This window comes from Balaenoptera physalus (genome assembly GCF_965194825.1).
Source record: "Balaenoptera physalus genome assembly, chromosome: 1".
NCBI classification, from domain to species: Eukaryota; Metazoa; Chordata; class Mammalia; order Artiodactyla; family Balaenopteridae; genus Balaenoptera; species Balaenoptera physalus.
The window spans coordinates 11,817,110-11,838,525 of record NC_138882.1 but is presented as its reverse complement, the minus strand read 5'-3'; the positions used below and the strand labels follow the sequence as shown (position 1 = coordinate 11,838,525).

Sequence of the window (21,416 nt, the reverse complement as noted above, 5' to 3'; positions counted from 1 at the left end):
CTTTTTGGAAGCATTTCAGGAGGATAGGTGTTAACTCTTCTCTAAAGGTTTGATAGAATTCTCCTGTGAAGCCATCTGGTCCAGGACTTTTGTTTGTTGGGAGTTTTTAAAACACAGTTTCAATTTCAGTACTTGGGATTGGTCAGTTCATATTTTCTATCTCTTCCTGGATCAGCCTTGGGAGATTGTACCTTTCTAAGAATTTGTCCATTTCTTCTAGGTTGTCCATTTTATTGGCATATAGTTATTTGTAGTAATCTCTTACGATCCTTTGTATTTCTGTGGTGTCAGTTGTAACTTCTCCTTTTTCATTTCTAATTTTATTGATTTCAGCCCTCTCCTTTTTTTTCTTCATGAGTCTGGCTAAAGGTTTATCAATTTTATTTATCTTTTATGTATATGTATAACTGAATCACTTTGCTGTACACCTAAAACTAACACAACATTGTAAATCAACTATACTCCAATACAAAACAAAAAATTTTTTAAAAATAATAAAAAAGGGAAAGAAAGACAAACATATAGGAAGGTTTTATGGGTGAAGTAGTTAAGAAAATTTGTGGCTTTTGTCAAATCAAAAGTATCAGAGAAGTTCATAGCAGGCACCAATAACACTTACTGAAATAAAGAGTGGATATATGTATAGGTATAACTGATTCATTTTGCTGTACACCTGACACTAACACAACATTGTAAATCAACTATACTCCAATAAAAAAATGCTTTAAATATGGAAAAAATAAATAAAAATCTGGGAAAAAATGGGAAGACTAAAGTGGAAAATTAAGTAAATGTAAAGACACTTTATAAAATAGTCATAAATAAACAAGAAAGACAGTGACAAAACATAAAGACATGTGCTATGCTTTTGAAGTGCCATAAAGCTTTAGGTAAGAGCAGAGTAGGGAAAAATGGTTGGGTGATAACACTTTCCCAGTTTCCAAAAGTCAGAGACCCCAGACCAATACCAGATCATCATGAAATCACATTATTGACAGGGGGATTTTTGCAGAAACTAATGCCTGTGGCCGGCGATTTGTTCTGTAAGTGAGTATTGAAACACCCGCATTTGAGTAAATATCAACCACTTTTTCTGCACTTCATGTATTTATTTGAAACTTTGTACACATCTTACTAAAGCATTCTAATATTTCGTTAGAGTGTGACAGGTGGTATAGCAGGCACCTCTGTGCAGGGGAACAAAACATCAGAACATCTATTACAAAAATACCATGTTTCACTGCGCTTTCCCCTGGAAGAGCAGACTCTACACTTTCTGGCGGCAATGTGTTTTAGCCCTGTGGGTATCATTTCCTCTAGAATATGTTCTTTTGTTTTACCTGATAGTCAACAAGGTGGATCTTTGTGGGAGGCTCTTTTAGAAATGCCACAAGAAAGTTCAGGTGTGGGACTACCACTACATTCACCAGAATGGTCAGTTACCCATTCTCTAGCTACTGCTAGCAAAAATTGCTTGTAAGTCATTTTATTTTGTGCATTAAGGCTACAATAAAATCTCCAAAATATATAAACAGCTCATGCAGCTCAATACTAAAGAAACAACCCAATCCAAAAGTGGGCAGAAGACCTAAACAGACATTTCTCCAAAGAAGACATACACATGGCCAAGAGGCACATGAAAAGACGTTCAGCATCACTAATTAATTATTAGAGAAATGCAAATCAAAACTACAGTGAGGTATCACCTCACACCGGCTAGAATGGGCATCCTCAGAAAATCTACAAACAACAAATGCTGGAGAGGGTGTGGAGAAAAGGGAACCTTTTTGCACTGTTGGTGGGAACGTAAATTGATACAGCCACTATGGGGAACAGTATGGAGGTTCCTTAAAAAACTAAAAATAGAATTACCATATGACCCAGCAATCCCACTACTGGGCATATACCCTGAGAAAACCATAATTCAAAAAGACACATGTACCCCAATGTTCACTGCAGCACTATTTACAATAGCCAGGTCATGGAAGCAACCTAAGTGTCCATCAACAGATGAATGGATAAAGAAGATGTGGTATATATATACAATGGAATATTACTCAGCCATAAAAAGGAACAAAATTGGGTCATTTGTAGAGACGTGGATGGATCCAGAGACTGTCATACAGAGTGAAGTAAGTCAGAAAGAGAAAAACAAATATTGTATATTAACACATATATGTGGAATCTAGAAAAATGGTACAGATGAACCAGTTTGCAAGGCAGAAATAGAGACACAGATGTAGAGAACAAACGTATGGATTCCAAAGGGGGAAAGTGGCGGGGGGCAGTGGTGGTGGTGATGGGATGAATTGGGAGATTGGGATTGACATATATACACTAATATGTATAAAATAGATAACTAATAAGAACCTGCTGTGTAAAAAAATAAATAAATAAAATTCAAAAAAATAAATAAATTTTAAATGCATTGAATAAACCACAATTACTCAAATAGAAACCCACTTTCTTATACCATTTTTGAGTTTTCCAGAGGATATTGAAGTTTGCCAGATATTAATCAGATCCATCAACTCCTTTCATATATTTATTATACTCTAATATTCAAATGGGCTTAGTTATCTGAAGTCCTCCTGTCTTCCTTTCCTGTAGATGCTACGGAGGTGTCATGAATAGTTGTCACCATGTGGACCAGCCTCTTGTCTTTCCATACAAGAAGAATCACTTCTCACTTCCATGAGAATGTTATTTCTTCCCTCTGTAGATTTTTAGATTTCTCCTTTAATTGGTTTGGTAGACCACAATTCTCTCTTATAGTCCCACAAACTCTGCTTTTATTTTTCAACAATATTTCAGATGTGGACACATTGTTGTAATAATTGTCTTGATAAATATGGTGCCATGAACCAAGATAAGGTTGTAGGACCAATAATATTGTTTCTTGCAGTTTCTTTCCTTCACCCATGAAAATCTCAAGGTTGCATACATATCCAGTTTCACTTTCACTAACCAGCCTGACAAAAATTCCAAATTTTGTAAGTTTTCCGGGATTATAGGTTCTGAGTCATCCTCTCCGCTTTACCATTGCCTCATCAAGTGATAGCTCTTGTTTGGGTATATAGATCGATTGAAATTTTGGTGGAAAATAATCCAAAAGAGGTTTAACTTTTGAAATTCTGTCTGCAGGAAGTAGAATTTCTGAGTTATCGTTAAAGTGAAGAAATGTCATTATTTGTTTGAAGCTTCTTCTCGTCAGAATCTTTGGAAAGATAGGTGTTTCAAGTCAGGGATCAGTCGACCAATATTCTTTCCAGTGTGACTTTCTTATTTGTCCCATCAGAATTATTAATACAATAAACTTCTTCTGTCACTATTGGTTACATCAGTCCATTTTAAAGCCTTATCATACTTTTTATATGATTTTTCATTCTGTTGTTGATAAAAGTTTGTTTGAGAAGTGACCAACTCAAAAAAGTCATTACCCAGAAACTAACACACCATTGTAAAGCAATTATACTCCAGTAAAGATGTTAAAAAAAATAAAAAGAAAAGAAAAGAAAAAGTCGTTACCAAAAATTAATTCTGTTATTTCACTAACACTTTGCAGGTTATTACATTCAATAGTTACACCTGACACACCTGTGAAGTCTTCTAATTTTAGTGAAATGTTGTCTTCAATCCACTTTTCTGTAGAAGCAAAGGAGCATTCTCCAGCACCGTGAGTTTCATTTTCACTTTCCGTATGTATCAGAATCAATCACTAAGGTTTTTTGTCCTTTTGTTGGTGTAATATTCACATCATCTGAATCAGAACTATATTCTGAAGAACTATCATCTTCTGAGACTAGTATGTATGTCGCTCGGACAATCAGAGAAAGTATCCGCATAAAATTCACCGAAAAATTCTTCTTCACTCAAAATTTCACGATGCACCATTTTTGAAAATTTTACAATAATAAGCTTGTGTTTATAGTACACACAAGGTTGGAACAAAAACCTAACGGAGCAAAATGTGAAAAGATAACGACAATCATAAATTGTATAATGAATCCTTGATCAATTTTAGGCTCTAACAACTTCACACAGTGATGTTAATTGTATCTCTCTCTAAAAACGTATTGATAATGTCTCCAGTCAATAATGTGATACTGTTTATATATTCTTTACAAAGGTGCTATATTTCTCAATAATATTTTCTCATTTAGTTTTCTCAAAAATCATCATCAGCATATAGCACCAGCGCTGGGAAGTCCAAGTCCTTGAAACGTGGGTTTCTTATAAATAAGAAAGGCTTCATTCTGACCATGAAGTTGGTCAATATAAGGCAGTCCAGTGATTTATTCTTCTGCCCTGGCCCTCTGGAATAGATTTTTCAAACAAACCTGGATAGTGGTCTAGAAGTAGGTGAAGCTATGTAATCTAAGTTGGTTACTTGGAGTAGAATAGAAAGCCATTTTATTTAAATTTGGAGTCAGTTGCAAAATAACTTTTTGCAAAGATATGTTTATGTTCCTTGGATGAAGAGTTCTAGGAACTGAGCTCCCCATGGGGGTTCCTGCTGGTGTGTAGGCTCCGTATCATTCTCTGGGCTGTCGAACTGGAAGATTCCCTGACTCCCCTCATAAGGTTTCAATAGGTATCCCAAGGCAAGTTTTGTCCTGTGAAGACACTGGTGCGAGAACGTCTAGCTGGCTCAAGAGATGACTTATCAGACACTATACATGTTCATTTCTTTAGGAACTTCATCTTAGAGTCTTACACTAGAAACTGAAAAGACAGAGGAAAAAAACAGTATTTGTAATAGAGTCTGACTCCAGTTTTTAATGTTCAACTGCTGACAGCTTCTAAGTCTCACTCCTCTCTCTTCTCCTCTCCCTGCATGCTCTCATCTTTGACACCAGTGGGTGATTTAAACCGTGCAAGCCCCTGCCCACAGACAGATCCCAGCCCCATCCCCTAATCACAATAAAAAACCTAAGTCAGTCTTCTTTCACTACCTTCTCAAGCTACCTTTGGACCAGCTTGGTAGGCTTGCCTTGTCCTTCTTGAAAAACCTTATTATGTAAGTAGTATACCTTTCATGCCCTGTTGGTATGTGTGGCATATTTAGTTTCAATATCTGAACCAAATTTTGGATGGGGGTCCATCCTGTCCCTGTGTGATGGTCACAATGATAATGTCAGTAATAAAGTAGATTTTCATCAAGGATGTAATTTTCAAATTTGATCAATTAAAGAATGTCGAGATGGGATTTATAATTTGTAGGAGACAAAGTAAACTTAGCATTTGGAAGACTGAAGAAAAGAAATCAGAGCTCATATCTATTGTGAAATTTGCCTCAATGCTGCAACACAGGGAGATCCTCATATTTAAGTCAAGGGTCCTTAGGGGATTACACTGTTTCTGAATGGTGGCAAAAGTTTCTCTACTGGATTTTACTGGAAACACCAAGATAGAGATTGCCTACTCTCCCAAATATCCCAAAAGGACAACTTGCTGATGAAGAAAAGATAATTATAAGTCTATTGCCATATGGGAGAACATCATCTTAACAGTCATGTATATAAGAGTATCTGTATAAAGCTCTAAAATATACAGTTATAGGTATGGCTGGATGGGTAGAGATAGAGATAGTGACAGCTATGTACAGAGATGCTTAAAACTAGATGTTGGAAAGAAATTAACAAATAATATTTCTTTTAATTTTTTCTTGGTAGCATGATTTTGGGTGCTGTCTAATGTATTACTTATAATTTTGTATTTTCTAATCAACTACTTTTCCTTTCCTTCTTTTACACTTTTTTTTTCTGGATCTCAATTAGCAAGAGTTAAGTTACTCATTCCACTCAGTTCAAGGCACATTATTCTTTTTTTTTTTTTTTCCCAGCTTTAATGAGGGATGATTGACAAATTAAAAACTGAATATATTTAAGGTGTACAATGTGATGTTTTGACAGAAGTATACCGGTGTACCGATTACCACAGTCAAGCTAATTAACATATTCATTGTTATCTCTAAAAGGTTCCCTCTTACTTGATGTGCATGAACGATCTTACATATCTTATAAGATATGTAAGATCTTATATCCTTAGAAATACTTAGTGCCATTCAGCTTTTGAATTTTTGCCAGTCCAACAAGGATAAAATAATATCTCAGTATTGAATTTATTTCCTTTTTTTCTCTGAATACTAATGAATTTGAGTATCTCATTATACAGTGGTTAGTGTTTTGAGTTTTTTTCTAAGTTTTCAGTTATTTTTTTAATAATTTATCTTATATTCAACACGACAATGGACATAGATTAATTATTAGGTTCATGATGAAAAAAAAACCCCCTCAAATTGTGATACCTTAAATTGAAGGGTTTTATGATTTAACGATATTCTCACGTATTTCGGAAAGTTAGAAAATGTCTTGTAAGATGGAAGAGCTTCTCTGTTTTCCTCTCAAAAAAGAGATTGTAACCTTTAAATGGCAAAGTTTCAGCTGTCAAAATATATGGTGAGATGTTGGTGCCATATTAACCTAGAATGAAAATAATTGCCATTGGTTCAAGAGCAACAGCAGGAAGTGTGGGTCGCCCTTCTAGAACCTTTGACTTTCTACAGAATAGTAAAAAAAAAAAAAAAAGTCTATGTGGACCTTAAATGTGAAAATGACAATGTTGTTGATGTTTCACTTTTAAAAGAAATAGAAAAGAACTTTAAAAGTACACTTATAAAATAAGTTTTAAAAACTTATAAACAATACATTCCTTTATTATTTTTATATCACACTAAACAAGTATTAGCATTTTCACGATCAATTTGTTTAAAATAATAAATTGGTAAGCTAATATTTTAGAAGTGGTATATGCAACATACAGAATGAACTTTCTCTTTTATAGGTTATGTACATACATTTGAATCTTATCAGCATAGCTCATTAATTGATTGGTATAACAATTTTTATATTCTCTATGGCTTTATTATCAAATAATATATGAGTAAAAGCCTACAACACTTTAAATAATTTATACCATATTTAAACAATAGTAAATCAGTGAATTAACTGACCTGGATATGTAGAATTAAACATGTCAGTGGTTTTAAAACACTAATGTTCACTCATTTTTTTCCTGCCAGTAATAATATTTTTGTTATCATTAAATGGTATTGCCATTAGAACATAAAGAATGCATAGTTTTCTTTGCAAGAATTCTTACCAATTTCAAATTATGCCTGATTCACAGTATTATTCCTGAATTTTAATGGTTAAAATTTAATTTTAGTAATCTTTTGTTAAAATGGAAGAATCTGGTAAATACAAAAGCACAAAGGCTTGGAGTGTTTTTTTCATACTTATCGTCCACTTGAATACACATTTATTTTCACAAAGGTATTAACTGTCAGAGAGAGCATACATGATTTCATATTTCTGTTACCTAGGATAATTCCTAAGAACAGTAGATGTTCAATAAATAGTTGTTGTAGTAATGGAAAATAATAAAAGCACATGGGAAAATGTTTAGCTTCATGTATAATGTAATTACATACTAAAATTTAAAAAAATAGAATTGATAGTTCTATTTTTAGTTGTTTAAGGAACCTCCATACTGTTCTCCATAGTGGCTGTATCAATTTACATTCCCACCAACAGTGCAAGAGGGTTCCCTTTTCTCCACACCCTCTCCAGCATTTGTTGTTTGTAGATTTTCTGATGATCGCCATTCTGACCAATGTGAGGTGATACCTCATTGTAGTTTTGATTTGCATTTCTCTAATAATTAATTAGTGATGCTGAACATCTTTTCATGTGCCTCTTGGCCATCTGTATGTCTTCTTTGGAGAAATGTCTATTTAGGTCTTCTGCCCATTTTTGGATTGGGTTGTTTGTTTCTTTGATATTGAGCAGCATGAGCTGTTTGCATATTTTAGAGATTAATCCTTTGTCAGTTGTTTCGTTTGCAAATATTTTCACCCATTCTGAGGGTTGTCTTTTCGTCTTATTTACGGTTGCCTTTGCCGTGCAAAAGCTTTTAAGTTTAATTAGGTCCCATTTGTTTATTTTTGTTTTTATTCTCATTACTCTAGGAGGTGGGTCAAAAAAGATCTTGCTGCAATTTATATCAAAGAGTGTTCTACCATATGACCCAGCAATCCCACTCCTGGGCATATACTCGGAAAAAACCATAATTCAAAAAGATACATGCACCCCAATGTTCACTGCAGCACTATTTACAAAAGCCAAGACATGGAAGCAACCTAAATGTCTGTCAACAGAGGAGTGGATAAAGAAGGTGTGGTACATATATACAATGGAATATTAATCAGCCATAAAAAGGAATGAAACTGGTTCATTTGTAGAAACATGTATGGACCTAGAGACTGTCATCCAGAGTGAAGTAAGTCAGAAAGAGATAAACAAATATCGTATATTAATGCATATATGTGGAATCTAGAAAAATGGTATAGATGAACTTATTTACAAAGCAGAAATAAGAGACACAGACGTAGAGAACAAATGTACAGATACCAAGGGGGGAAGGGGTGGTGGGATGGATTGGGAGATTGGGATTGACATATGTACACTACTATATATAAAAGAGGTAACTAATGAGAACCCACTGTTAGCACAGGGAACTCTACTGAATGTTCTGTGGGGACCTAAATGGGAAGGAAATCCAAAAAATAGGGGATATATGTATACATATAGTTGATTCAATTTGCTGTACTGTAGAAAGTAACACAATATTGTAAAGCAACTATACGCCAATAAAAATTTAAAAAATAAATAAATAAAAAGAATTGAGTTTTCTCATCTATCGGGTCCCAGTAAAAGTAAAACTGACTCAGAATTAATGATTGCACTATGAATGTATATCATCATTTCAGGAATTGCAGTTAAATTTACTGGTGGGGAATAGTCACCAATTAACTCCAGAGGGAGTGTAAGCCAAATGACAGAGATTCAGTAAAACTCTGGTTAAGAATTTCATTGGGCTGAAGTGTAGGGCAGGAAAAATATGCAGTGTTAAAATAAGTGAGAAGATTATTTTCTTTCATCTGTTTTCATTTAAGACTCTTGTATTAAACATGGTAGTCCATGACACTGGAAAGCCCAGTGAGCAATATACATCCAGGAATGCAGGTTTCAAGAATAACGGGAGAGAAAAATGGTCTAACTTCCTTGCATGCTTTTGTTTTTCCTTTGTTTTAATCAAGAGCAGCTGACCTACGAGAATTCTTTGGGCAAATTTAAAGTTCTTAGGCCAATACTAGTAAAAGATTAGGGCACAATAGATTCTAATAAGACTCTTTTATGATTGCCAGTTCCTGAAATCTCTGGTTTGCAAAGATTTAAGTGATGGGGTCTGACTAATCTGCATGAAAAGTTCAGAGTATTTTGAGTGGAAAGAAAATTCCTTACAAAACCTGTGTCCTGGGACTAAATATTGGCTCCACTCAGGCACAGTGTCAAAGGTGGGCAATAAATCTCTTAAAAATAAAATTGCCAAAAGAAAAGTGATAATGTAAACAGACGATTCTAGATTAAGAAAAGGCGTTAAGGATCTGAGAAGAATGACAAATTTGGAGAGAGAAAGTAGTTGTTACAGGAAACTTATTCTAACCTTGTCACATAACAGAATCCTTTTGCTTAGAGGAACAATGGTTGAACAGAGAAGAGTACCAAAGCAGGGAATATTCTGGTCTGAACTTGGTGCTGAGGACTGGGATTATTCTCCCTCAAATAACTAAAGCCACCTGTGCAGGGGACATGCAATTGTGAGGAACAACTGCAGAGCAGCCTAGCAGGTTGTAGATGATGACATCCCAACAGTGAAGAGCAGAATTAATAAACTGGAGAATAGAAAACAGTAGAGAAAATCAGTTATACGAAGCACAGATCAAAAATGTTCCAAACCTCTTGCTAGACTGATCAGAAAAAAAAAAAGAGAAAATATTTTTAAAAATTCAGATATGAAAGACAGGCCATCATTACGTTACAAAAGTGAAAGAAAAAAAGATTAAAATGAACAGTATTAACAACGGTATGTCAACAAATTCAATAACCTTGTAAAATGGACCAATTCTATAAAGACAGAAACTTCCAAAATTGACCCCAAAGCAAATAGAGAATCTGAAGGGAACTACAAGAAATTGAATTCAAAGCAAAAAATTTTCTATGAAGAATAGCCTAATTCCTAATGACTTCACTTGTGAATTCTGCCAATCATTTAAAGACAAATTAACTCTTTACAAATTCTACCAAACAAACAGAAGAAGGGGAGACACTTCCCAACACATTAGATCAGGCCAGCATTACCCTAATATCAAACCAGAGGCATCACAAGAAATAAAAGTACAACCTAATATATCTTATGAATACACATGTAAAAATCCTCAAAAAAATTCCAGCAAGCCAAATTCAGGAACATCAAAATAAAAAAGGATTACACACAATAACCAGGTGGGATTTATCCAAGGTATGCATGTTAGATTAATACCTAAAAGTAATTAATGTGATATACCATATCAGTGGTAAAATAAAATGCAAAAACGTGTGATTATCTTAACAAAAACACAGAAAAGGCATCTGACAAACTCTACTGCCCTCTCCTAATAAAATCATTCAACAAAATAGAACTAAGCTTTCTTAACCTGATAAAAAGGTATCTACAAAAACTCAGAGTTAACATCATAGTTAATGGTGAAATACTGAAAGCTTTCTACCTAAAATCAGGAATGAGACAAAGATATAGCTCTCACCACTTCTATTCAATACGTACTAAATGTCTAGCCAGGGTACACAAGTAAAAGAAAAAAAAATATTTCAGTGTAGTAAAAAGTAAAATTATATTTATTTGCAGATGACACAATATTGTATGTATAAAAGTCTAGGGAATCCCCCCAAATCTATGAGAACTAAAAAATCAAGTGGAGCAAAGTTGCAGGATACAAGTTCAATATTAAACGATATGTATTTCTACATGCTAAGAATGAACAATCTAAAAGGGTGTAAATAAGAAAATAATTTCATGTATAAAAGCATAAAAAATAAGATAATTAGAAATAATTTAAATAATTGCAAGGCACTTTTGTTTTTGGACGCACCACACGGCATGTGGGATCTTAGTTCCCCGACCAGGGATCGAACCCAGGCTTCCTGCATTGGAAGCGTGGAGTCTCAACCACTGGACCGCCAGGGAAGTCCCAAGACTTTTATATTGAACACTACAAACCATTATTCAAAGAAACTTTTATCTTGTTCCTTCATTTGCAACATATTTCTCTGTCTGACAGGCACTATAGAGAACAGTATGGAGGTTCCTTAAAAAACTAAAAATAGAGCTACCATATGATCAAGTAATCCTACTCCTGGGCATATATCAGAGAAAACCATAATTCAAAAAGATACATGTACCCAGTGTTCATTGCAACATTATTTACAATACCCAGGACATGGAAGCAACCTAAATGTCCACTGACGGAGGAATGGATAAAGATGTGGTACATATACACAACAGAATGCTACTCAGCCATAAAAAAGAATGAAATACTGCCATTTGCAGCAACATGGGTGGACCTAGAGATTGTCATACTTAGTGAAGTAAGTCAGACAGAGAAAGACAAATATCATATGATATCACTTATATGTGGAATCTAAAAAATTGGTACAAATGAACCTATTTACAAAACAGAAATAGAGTCACAGATGTAGAAAACAAACTTATGGTTACCAAGGGGCAGAGCACAAGAGGGATAAATTGGAAGATTGGGATTGACATATACACACTACTATATATAAAATAGATAACTAATAAGAACCTACTGTATAGCACACGGAACTCCACTCAATACTCTATAATGACCTATATGGGAATAGAATCTAAAAAAGAGTGGATATATGTATATGTATAACTGATTCACTTTGCTGTACAGCAGAAACTAACACAACATTGTAAATCAACTACACTCCAATAAAAATTAATTTAAAATAAAGAAACTTTTAAAGATCTAAAAAATGGAAAGACATCCTGTGTTCATGGATCTTATACCCTTCACGAAAGTTAACTCAAAATCATTCACAGACCTAAATGTAAAATGCAAAACTATAAAATTTATAAAGATAACATAGGAGAAAACCTAAATAATCTTAGTTTTTGATAAGAACTTTTTAGATACAACACCAAAGGCATGATCCATGAAAGAAAGAATTAGTAAGCTGGCTCTCATTAAAATTAAAAACTATTCTGTGAAACACACTGACAAGAAAATGAGATGATAAGCCACAGACTGGGAGAAAGTATTTACAAAAGACATCTAATTAATGACTGTTATCCAATATATACAAAGAACTCTGAAAATTCAACAGTAAGAAAAAGAAAACAAGCCAATTAAAATGTGGACACAAGATCTGAATAGACACCTTACCAAAGAACATACCAATATGGCAAATAAGCATATAGAAAGATGTTCCAATCATATGTCATCAGATAAATTAAAACAACGAGATACTACTACACACCTATTAGAATGGCCCAAATCCAGAACACTGGCAACACCAAATGCTGGCAAGAGTGTGGATCAGCAGAAACTCTTACTCATTGCTGGTGGGAATGTAACATGGTACAGCCACTTTGGAAGACAGTTTGGAGGTTTCTTTGAAAAATGAACATACTCTCACCACACCAGCCAGAGATCACACACCTTGGTATTCACCCACAGGGCTTGAAAACTTATGTCCATACAAAAACCTGCATGTGGTATTTATAGCAGCTTTATTGGTTACTGACAAAACTTGGAAGAAATAATGTGCCTTCAGTAGGTGAAATCATACATAAAGTGGTACATCCAGACAATAGAATATTATTCAGAGCTAAAAGAGAAATGAGCTCTCGAGCCATGAAAAAATCATGCAGGAAACTTAAATGTATTTTAGTAAGTGAAGGAAGGCAATCTCAAAAGGCTATATCCTATATGATTCCAAATATATGACATTCTGGAAAAGACAAAACTATGGTGACAGTAAAAAAAAATCAGTGGTTGCCAGGGAGTAGGGGGTGGAAAGGATCAATAGGCAGAGAAGAGAGGAAAGTACAGTGAAAGTACTCTGTAGGATACTATAACGATGGATAAACGTCATTACACATTTGTCCAGACCTATAGAATGTACAGCACCTAGAGTGAACTGTGAAGTATGGACTTTCCGTGATGTATGATGTATCAATGATGTATCAGTGTAGGTTCACCAATTGTAGCAGATGTACCACTGTGACGGGAGATGTTGCTGATGAGGGAGTTTTTACATGAGTAGGGTCAGGAAGTAGATGGGGAATCTCTGTACATTTTGCTCAGTTTTGCTGTGAATCTAAAATTGCTCTAAAAAATAAAATCTATTTTCAAAATTACACTATAAACAGAGTAAAAAAGGTAGCCCATAGAATGAGAGACAATATTTGTAAATCATGTATCTGGTAAAGTGTTAATATCCAAAATATATAGAGAACTCCTAAAACTCAACACCAAGTAAGCAAACAACCCAATTCAAAAATAGGCAAAGGACTTGATAGTTCTCCAAAGACAATATATAAACGGCCAATAAGCACACGAAAAGATGCTCAACGTCAATAATCATTAGGGAAATACAAAGCAAAACTAACATCTCACATCCAATACATTGGCTACTAAAAGAAAAATACAAATAAACACGCAAAAAAAAAAAACAGAAAATAATGTGTTATTGAGGATGTGGAGAAATTGGACCTCTCATGCACAGCTGGTAGGAAAGTAAAATAATACAGCCATTGTGGGAAACAGAATGGTGATTTATCAAAATTAAAAATATAATTACCATATGATTCAGTAATTCCACTTCTAGTATATACTCAAAAGAATTGAAAGCAGGTTCTCCAAGAAATATTTGTACACTAATGTCCATAATAGTATTAATGGTGGTTGCCAGGGGCTGGGGGAAACTGGAGAAGGGGGGCTATTTTTTAATGGGTATAGAGTTGCAGTTTTACAAAATGAAAAGAACTATGGCCATGGATGGTGGTGATAATAGAACATTACAAATGTATTTAATACCAGTAAATGGTACACTTAAAAGTGGTTTAGATGGTAAATCTTATGTTGTGCATAGTTTACCACAACAAAAAAATTGGAAAAAAAGTTGATAATATTCCATTAATAAAAACTAGAAAAAATATAAATATTAAAAAATTATACTTGATAATATTTAAGATAATTTTAAGATAAAATTTTAATAAACTAGAAATAGAAGGGAATATCTTTTAAACTAAAAGATTTGGTACAAAAAATTTAGAAAAAACATTAAACTTACTAAATATTGAAAGTGCTCCCATTGAGATATGGATGAAAAGACACGAATGTCTTTTACCCCCACTTCTGTTCAAGTCAAAGTATAAGGCAGTGTAAAGCCGAAACATGATAAAAACGCAGACATTCATTTTCACTGAAATAACTATGTTGTAAGAAATGTCAAAGGACTCTGTGAAAATCTATTAGAATTAATAAATCGAGCAGGATACATAAAGATCAATGTGCAATAAGTGATTGCAGTACTATATTCCAGCAACAAACAATTAGAAAATGAATGACATTATTTACCTTTTAACTATGAAAAAAGGTAAAACCTAGGAATAAACATTAAAATATGTGCAAGATCCCTACATAGAGTTACAAGATACTATTATGAGAAACTAAAAATAAAGACAAATAAAAAGAGCCATTCCATGTTCAATGTTTGGAAGACTGAACATTTTAAAATTGGCAAATATCCTTAAATTGATATATAGACTCCTATAGATTCAAAGCAATCCCAGTCATATCCCATCAGGTCTTTTGTGGTTGTGTGTGTGTGTGTGTGTGTGTGTGTGTGTGTGTTGCAAAGTGGCAAACAAAGAAAACTGAAGATACAACTGAAGATGAGAACAAAGTTAGAGATTTATATTAGCCATTTCCAAGACTTATATTGTTACCGTAGTTAGAATGGTATAATATTGGTAGGATAGCTAAATAGACTTATGGAAAATAATTTAGTATAGAAACAGATCCACTTATATGTACTGTCACCCAGTTTGTGAAAAAAGAACCACTGTAACACAGTGAAAAATAATAATCTTTCCAGTAAAAGTTATTGGACAATATGGTTATTCATGTGCAAAGATTAAAAAATTCATCTCATTATCTAGATTCCCACCTGACACTATACACGAAAATCAACTCCAGAGGAACTGGAGACTAGATGTGAAAGGTAAATTAACAAATCTTCTAGAAGATAATGTAGGAAAGTACCTTCGTGAGCTCTGCACAGGCAAGGATTTCTTAAACAGGACACACCAAATACTAACCCTAAACTATAAACTGATAAATTTCCCTTCATTAAAATCACCAGAAGATTTTATTAAGAGGAGAACAGGGAAAGCCAGAGAACGGGAGATGATAGTTCCACTGCATAAAACGACAAAGGCTTGTATCTAGAATATACAATGAAAGAGTGAAGATCTGTCTGTGACTAAAAGAGTGGAAACTAACTTGGACTGAAAAAGAGAAAAAGCAGCTCTGTCATTAATCACATTGGGAGGACAGATACAGATAAAGCCAGTTGTAAAATTAACTGAAAGTGTTGTTTTTCCCAAGGTCATGCAGCAACTGTGAAATCCCGTAGTAATTTCTTCTTTTAATGACTACTGCTTTTCTATAGAGCCACTTTGCCAGTCCCATCTATTACTGGTGATACCTAATTCCTAAACTGCCCTGGCCCTATGACACGACTCCTGCTTCCCTTAGACTCTCCTAAGACTTATTTGGTGAGAAGCCAAAACTTAGACAAGATGCTTCCCTAATCTCTCTTGTGAAGTGGCATTGTATGGTTCTCTTGGAGTTCTCCCCCTTGCTGTATCAGGTCAGTAAATCTGACTGTGTCAGGCTTCAGGCTTTTTTTTTCCTGGTGGTATTTGAATTTTCAGGCTTTTGAAAATAATAGTCTCTAAGAATCATAATCATGAGGAGGAGGGCTAGGAGAAAGATGAAGGAAAGAAGAAAGAGAAAGAGAAGTAGTAAGGTGCAGGCAACAAACGAAAATTGTAAATGGCCAGAAAGCAAATGGACATAGGAAAGTATAAATTAATTCCACAATAAGATACTGCTATATGCTCCCCAGAACAGCTGTTTTAAAAGCTGAAAGTAACAAGAGTTAAAGAATATGTGGAACAACTAGATCTTCCACACTCTGTTGACTGGAATGTGAATTGTCACAACTGTTTTGGAAAATTGATTAGCAGTGTCTATCAAAGCAGAACACAGGTCACCCTATGACCAAACAATTCTAGTCCATGGTATACGCTTAAAAGAACTCTATATGTACTTGGAAAACACATACATGTAAAATATTTTTCTGACAACATTATTCACAAAAGCCTCAAACTGGAACAACCAAAATATCCTTCAACAGAATCAATAATTACACTTTAAAATATTCATGTAATGGGAAACGATAGAGCAAAAATTAAATGAACTCCTGCTATTTGCAACACTATTGATGGATCTCCCCAATATTTTACTGGGTAACACAGAACAGAGAAAAGGATATCCAATGTATATTTTCATTTATATAAAGATTGATAACAGATAAAGCATATTTATGGTGATAAGAGTTTGACTCAATGATTGTGAGTGGAAAGCATGACATGTAGGTTTCTGACAACAGTCTATAATTTGATCTAGGGTGTTATAATAGTGATGTGTTTATTTACATAGTGACAACTCAAGCTATATATTTAATATTTGTGCATTTTAAAATATTTTTCTTATATTTATAACTGAATAAAAATAAAACTAGAGAAAGATTTAAAAATTGTTAATGGCAACCATATATTTGGATAAACAAAATGTTTTAAAGTTTCATAAATTTTGGCAATTTTATTGTTTTCTTCTTATCCAAAAGTTTCACTCTAATATTCATTATGGCAGCTATTTAACATTAGTAATTATAATGCAGAAAAAATAGAGGTCAGCATGAAATTTTCATAACTTTCATCCACAAAGCAAGTGAATAGTCGTTATTTTTTAAAGCTCTTATATTCAACTACCAGATAGTGTAAGAGAAGATTAAATTTATGGTAAATTTTCTATAATCCACTGCATCTGGAAACTACCACCAGAATTTTAAAAACCAAACTCCAATCCTTATCACTATAGCCATTAAATGTTTGTGAATCTGAAATTCAAATTTAAAAATAATAAAATGTGTGTATATATTTAGTTTTACTTAAGTGACAGTAATTAATAGAATGAGAAAAAGTGAGTTCTAGTTTACAAAATGAAGCTATTGAAAATACTGCAATGTTTTACCAAACTTTTTGGTGGTAATATGAAAAGGAATTTAATTTTATATTTTACAATACTGAAAAATAATCTAGATGTCTTTCTGTTTATTATTAAAAAAATAGCTTTTATTCCAGCCAACATTTTCTGAGGTAACATATTCAATATCAAACTTTTTCTTTAAGGACTTTTATGTTGACCACTTTTTTCAAATAAACCATCAATCACAGAAGTGTATATTCTTATTATTCCAGTTTAGTTTTAATTTTTTAATTTAATTTTATTTATTTTTGTATACAGCAGGTTCTTATTAGTTATCTATTTTATACATATTAGTGTATATATGTCAAGCCCAATCTCCCAATTCATCCCACCATCCCCCGCCCCGTCGCTTTCCCCCCTTGGTGTCCATACGTTTGTTCTCTACATCTGTGTCTCTTATTATTCCAGTTTTACAGAAGAAAAACAAGCTTGTAAAATAATGACAACATTTTACCAGATCCTACTCTTATAATGTTGGAGCCTGGATTTCTACCTGAGCAGTATAATTTCAGAATCTGTACATTTAATTTCCATATGTTGCTGCCTTTTTTTCCTGAAATTTGTAATATTCCAAATTTACAGTAATTAAATCAGAGGAAAAGTAATAACTGATATTTAAAAAAAAATTCCATCTAAGAAATATCATCTACTACAATATCCTTTTCTACATAATAAGAAGTAATGATTTATTGTTCCCATGACATTTAGCTCATTATCAAATAAAACTAAACAATACTAAGCATTGCTTTAGGCAGGTGATGTTCTTTTTCTCTATGCTGATAATAATATTAAACATGATATTTTCAGCATCATTGCTCAAGATTCTTTTTGAAGAATCCACTTCTAAATTTCAGTATAATCCAATTGTGAGGAAAACTTTTACATATTGTATAAAATATTTTTATATTATAAAAACACATGTTATGTTGGAGAAAAGTAATAGTTATCAATTAAGTAAAATTTCTATATGTTCGCTTTATATTGAACATTTCTACTTTTCATACATATAGTCCAAACTATATATGCATATAGTTTAAAAGAAAAACTTTTTTAGATTTAGAAAATTAGAGTTAGTGCTCATGTCATCACTAACTTTTGTGTGACCTTGGACAATTCACTTATACTTTTTGAGCCTCAGTTTCTTCATTTGTTTATTTAAGATAATCTTTGTGTATACATTATTTATACATATTCTAATAATCATCATAATATATTTATATATACACTAATAAGTAACATAATTTAGAGCATATAATTAAATTTTTATGTGTATTAATATGTGTGTATTACTATATTTAATCATCATAAGTAGCTGAGAGAATCAGTCTTCCAAGATCATAAATAGCCTTTCTAATGAAAAGTAAATCTTAAATTGCTCAAGATCGAGAAACACTTATCATCCTAGAAAAGGAACTGGCATTCTCTAAAGCTCAATGGAAATCAGCTATAGTTCAATGCTTAAAGTGATTATTTCTGGTCAAAGTGTGAGGATTGGACAGGTTCAAGGCTTAGATCTCGTCATTTCTCTTAACTTTTGTATCTAAGAATTCCAGCGTGGCCAATTCTGCCTAAAAATTTCTGAGTGAATAAAGCTGCATTTGCAAGGCTTGTACCCTGAACCCGTGGTTATGCCTGGGAAGGGCCTGCTTAGTCAGCTACCATTAGGATAAGCTGGCACCCAGGGGTAAGAGCTAGTGCTTCCCTAATCATGCAGCTCATGTTCCCATCAATCCAAGAGTTAATGCTCTACCTAGTTCCAGAACAGGAGAACAAAGAATGAGATTTTTGGTTTTTACTAACAATTTGGAAAGAGTAACCGAGAGACATCGTGGAAAGAGGGGAGCTATGAATCTATTTTTTGATATAATTTCGAGCCAAAAGAACAGCAACATGGGGTACCCTCCCTCATCATAACTGAAGGATTTGCCCCATCATTCTGATGTCTTAATTATAAAAAATAGAACGAATAATAGGAGAGGGCACAGATCAACCACAAGAGAAGAATAAGAAGAACCCCAACATTTTACTTCTTGAAGTGGTTAGAATAATGGAAACGTTATCAGTGCAACACTTGGCCTCTGAATACTTCCCTGAAATCACAGAGTAAACTGATGATTCAGATAAGATATTAATAATTCCTGGAATACTCTGGAATACTCTTCACAGTTCAGGAATCAACACCAGGCTGTTCTGCACATGATATGATGGGAATCCAAAGTTTTGTCTATTTCTAGGAACATATTTTCCTAATAACCTCATTTTGTTTACTTACTCCACTGAATATTACAAACTCTTACTAAGTAGTCCCAAAGAAAGCTTGTTTGATATATATAAATCACACAGTTCATATTCATCAGTGTACATAATGTTAGAGTGGGAAGAAAAAATAATTTAGGGTTATATTACTCTAGCTTTTTGCCTCACTAGAGTCTTTACCCTGACATAAAAATCACCAGTTTCTTAGTTACAAAATGAAAATAAGCTTTACCAAGTAAGGTGAAAAGTAGACACAATATATATAATTTAGCCACCTACATCATTTGGTAAACATTTGGTAAGTGGATTCCATCAGTGATTGTTACTGCATACATGGTAGTATTGGATGAATATATATGAAATGAATGAATGAAATTACAAAAACCTCAAGTAATACTATTTCAAATAAAAATAGCACATGAAAGAGATGAGGAAATTTGAAGTTTCTGACTCAATCACACTGTCTTATCATAAAAAAATTCCTTCTCAAATATTTCAGTATATTTCAGTTAACAGATTAAAAGTGATTATAGCATCTAATTATAAATCTAACTTCAAATATAAGTTTTAAAGTACAATTAATGTCATAGAATATATAATGTGATTGATTTGGAGCAATATCTCAACTCAATTTTTATACTACATCAGGGGGTTAAAAGAAACAATCTCACCTTAGATATTTGATTTGTAATTAACAGTAATTATTTGCACACACACACCCCTCCCCACTTCCCATAACATGAAGTTCATACCCGGTAACTACATTTTCTCATTATCATAGTTGTTTACGCACTTATATTAATCCTCAATGGCAGAAAATATTTATTGTTATATTACTGCTGACTAGCAAAATATCTCACACACAGTCAATTTTTAATAAATCTTTCTTTTTTTTTTGCATTTTAGGAAACACTGTAAGGAGTTAATACTCCATCTGGTTAGAGTTTTATAGTTAACAACACTAACTTATGTCCTTCTGTGCTTTTGTTTCCGGGATAGTGAAAAGTTGGCAAATGCTAGCATTGTTATTGGTGAAAAAAATGATTGTAAACATTTTGAAATCATATAATTATTTAATTATTACAGTAATACTTAATGGAATAAGTTGGTTGATATATGGTTTTTATTATTTTATTTTTTGAACTATATAACTGACAGAACAGTTTGTAATCTATATTCTCAATATATTCTAAAAATTAAATAGCATAATATTAAAACAGGTCTTCCTAGTTCATATGCATGTGTGCTTTTGGGTTAAAAGCACATATCACATCCAAATTCTTTGCTATACACATTAAGGACCACATCACTAGAGAGGAATGGAGGTTTTCCTTAAATTCTTTAATCACCAATAGAATTACCTATTTTAATTTTTAAAAAAAATTTTTGGGGGCTTCCCTGGTGGCGCAGTGGTTGAGAATCGGCCTGCCAATGCGGGGGACACGGGTTCGAGCCCTGGTCTGGGAAGATCTCACATGCCACGGAGCAACTAGGCCCATGAGCCGCGATTGCTGGAGCCTGTGCTCCACAAGAGAGGCCGCGACAGTGAGAGGCCCGCACACCGCGATGAAGAGTGGCCCCCACTTGCCACAACTAGAGAAAGCCCTCGCACAGAAACGAAGACCCAACACAGCCATAAATAAATAAATAAATAATAAATAAAAATTTAAAAAATAATAATAATAAATAAAGTTGATTCTTTAAAAAAAAAAAAAAAAAATTTTTGGCCATGCCGCATGGCATGCGGCATGTGGGATCTTAGATCCCCAACAAGGGATCAAAGCTGTGTCCCCTACATTGGAAGCACGGAATCTTAACAACTGGACCC

The 21,416-nt window shown here is 33.5% G+C and overlaps 2 long non-coding RNA genes across 2 annotated transcripts in view; both read right to left on the bottom strand.

Moving 5' to 3' along the window:
* Nucleotides 1–21,032, bottom strand: part of LOC309644739 — a 114,924-nt gene extending 93,892 nt beyond the window's left edge. Inside the window, exon 1 of the long non-coding RNA XR_014254583.1 lies at nt 1,707–21,032. This is a non-coding gene — a long non-coding RNA (uncharacterized lncRNA). The remainder of the gene's footprint in view (nt 1–1,706) is intronic.
* LOC309644748 overlaps nt 1–21,416 on the bottom strand; it is a 486,851-nt gene that overhangs the window by 139,027 nt on the left and 326,408 nt on the right. The window lies entirely within an intron of this gene.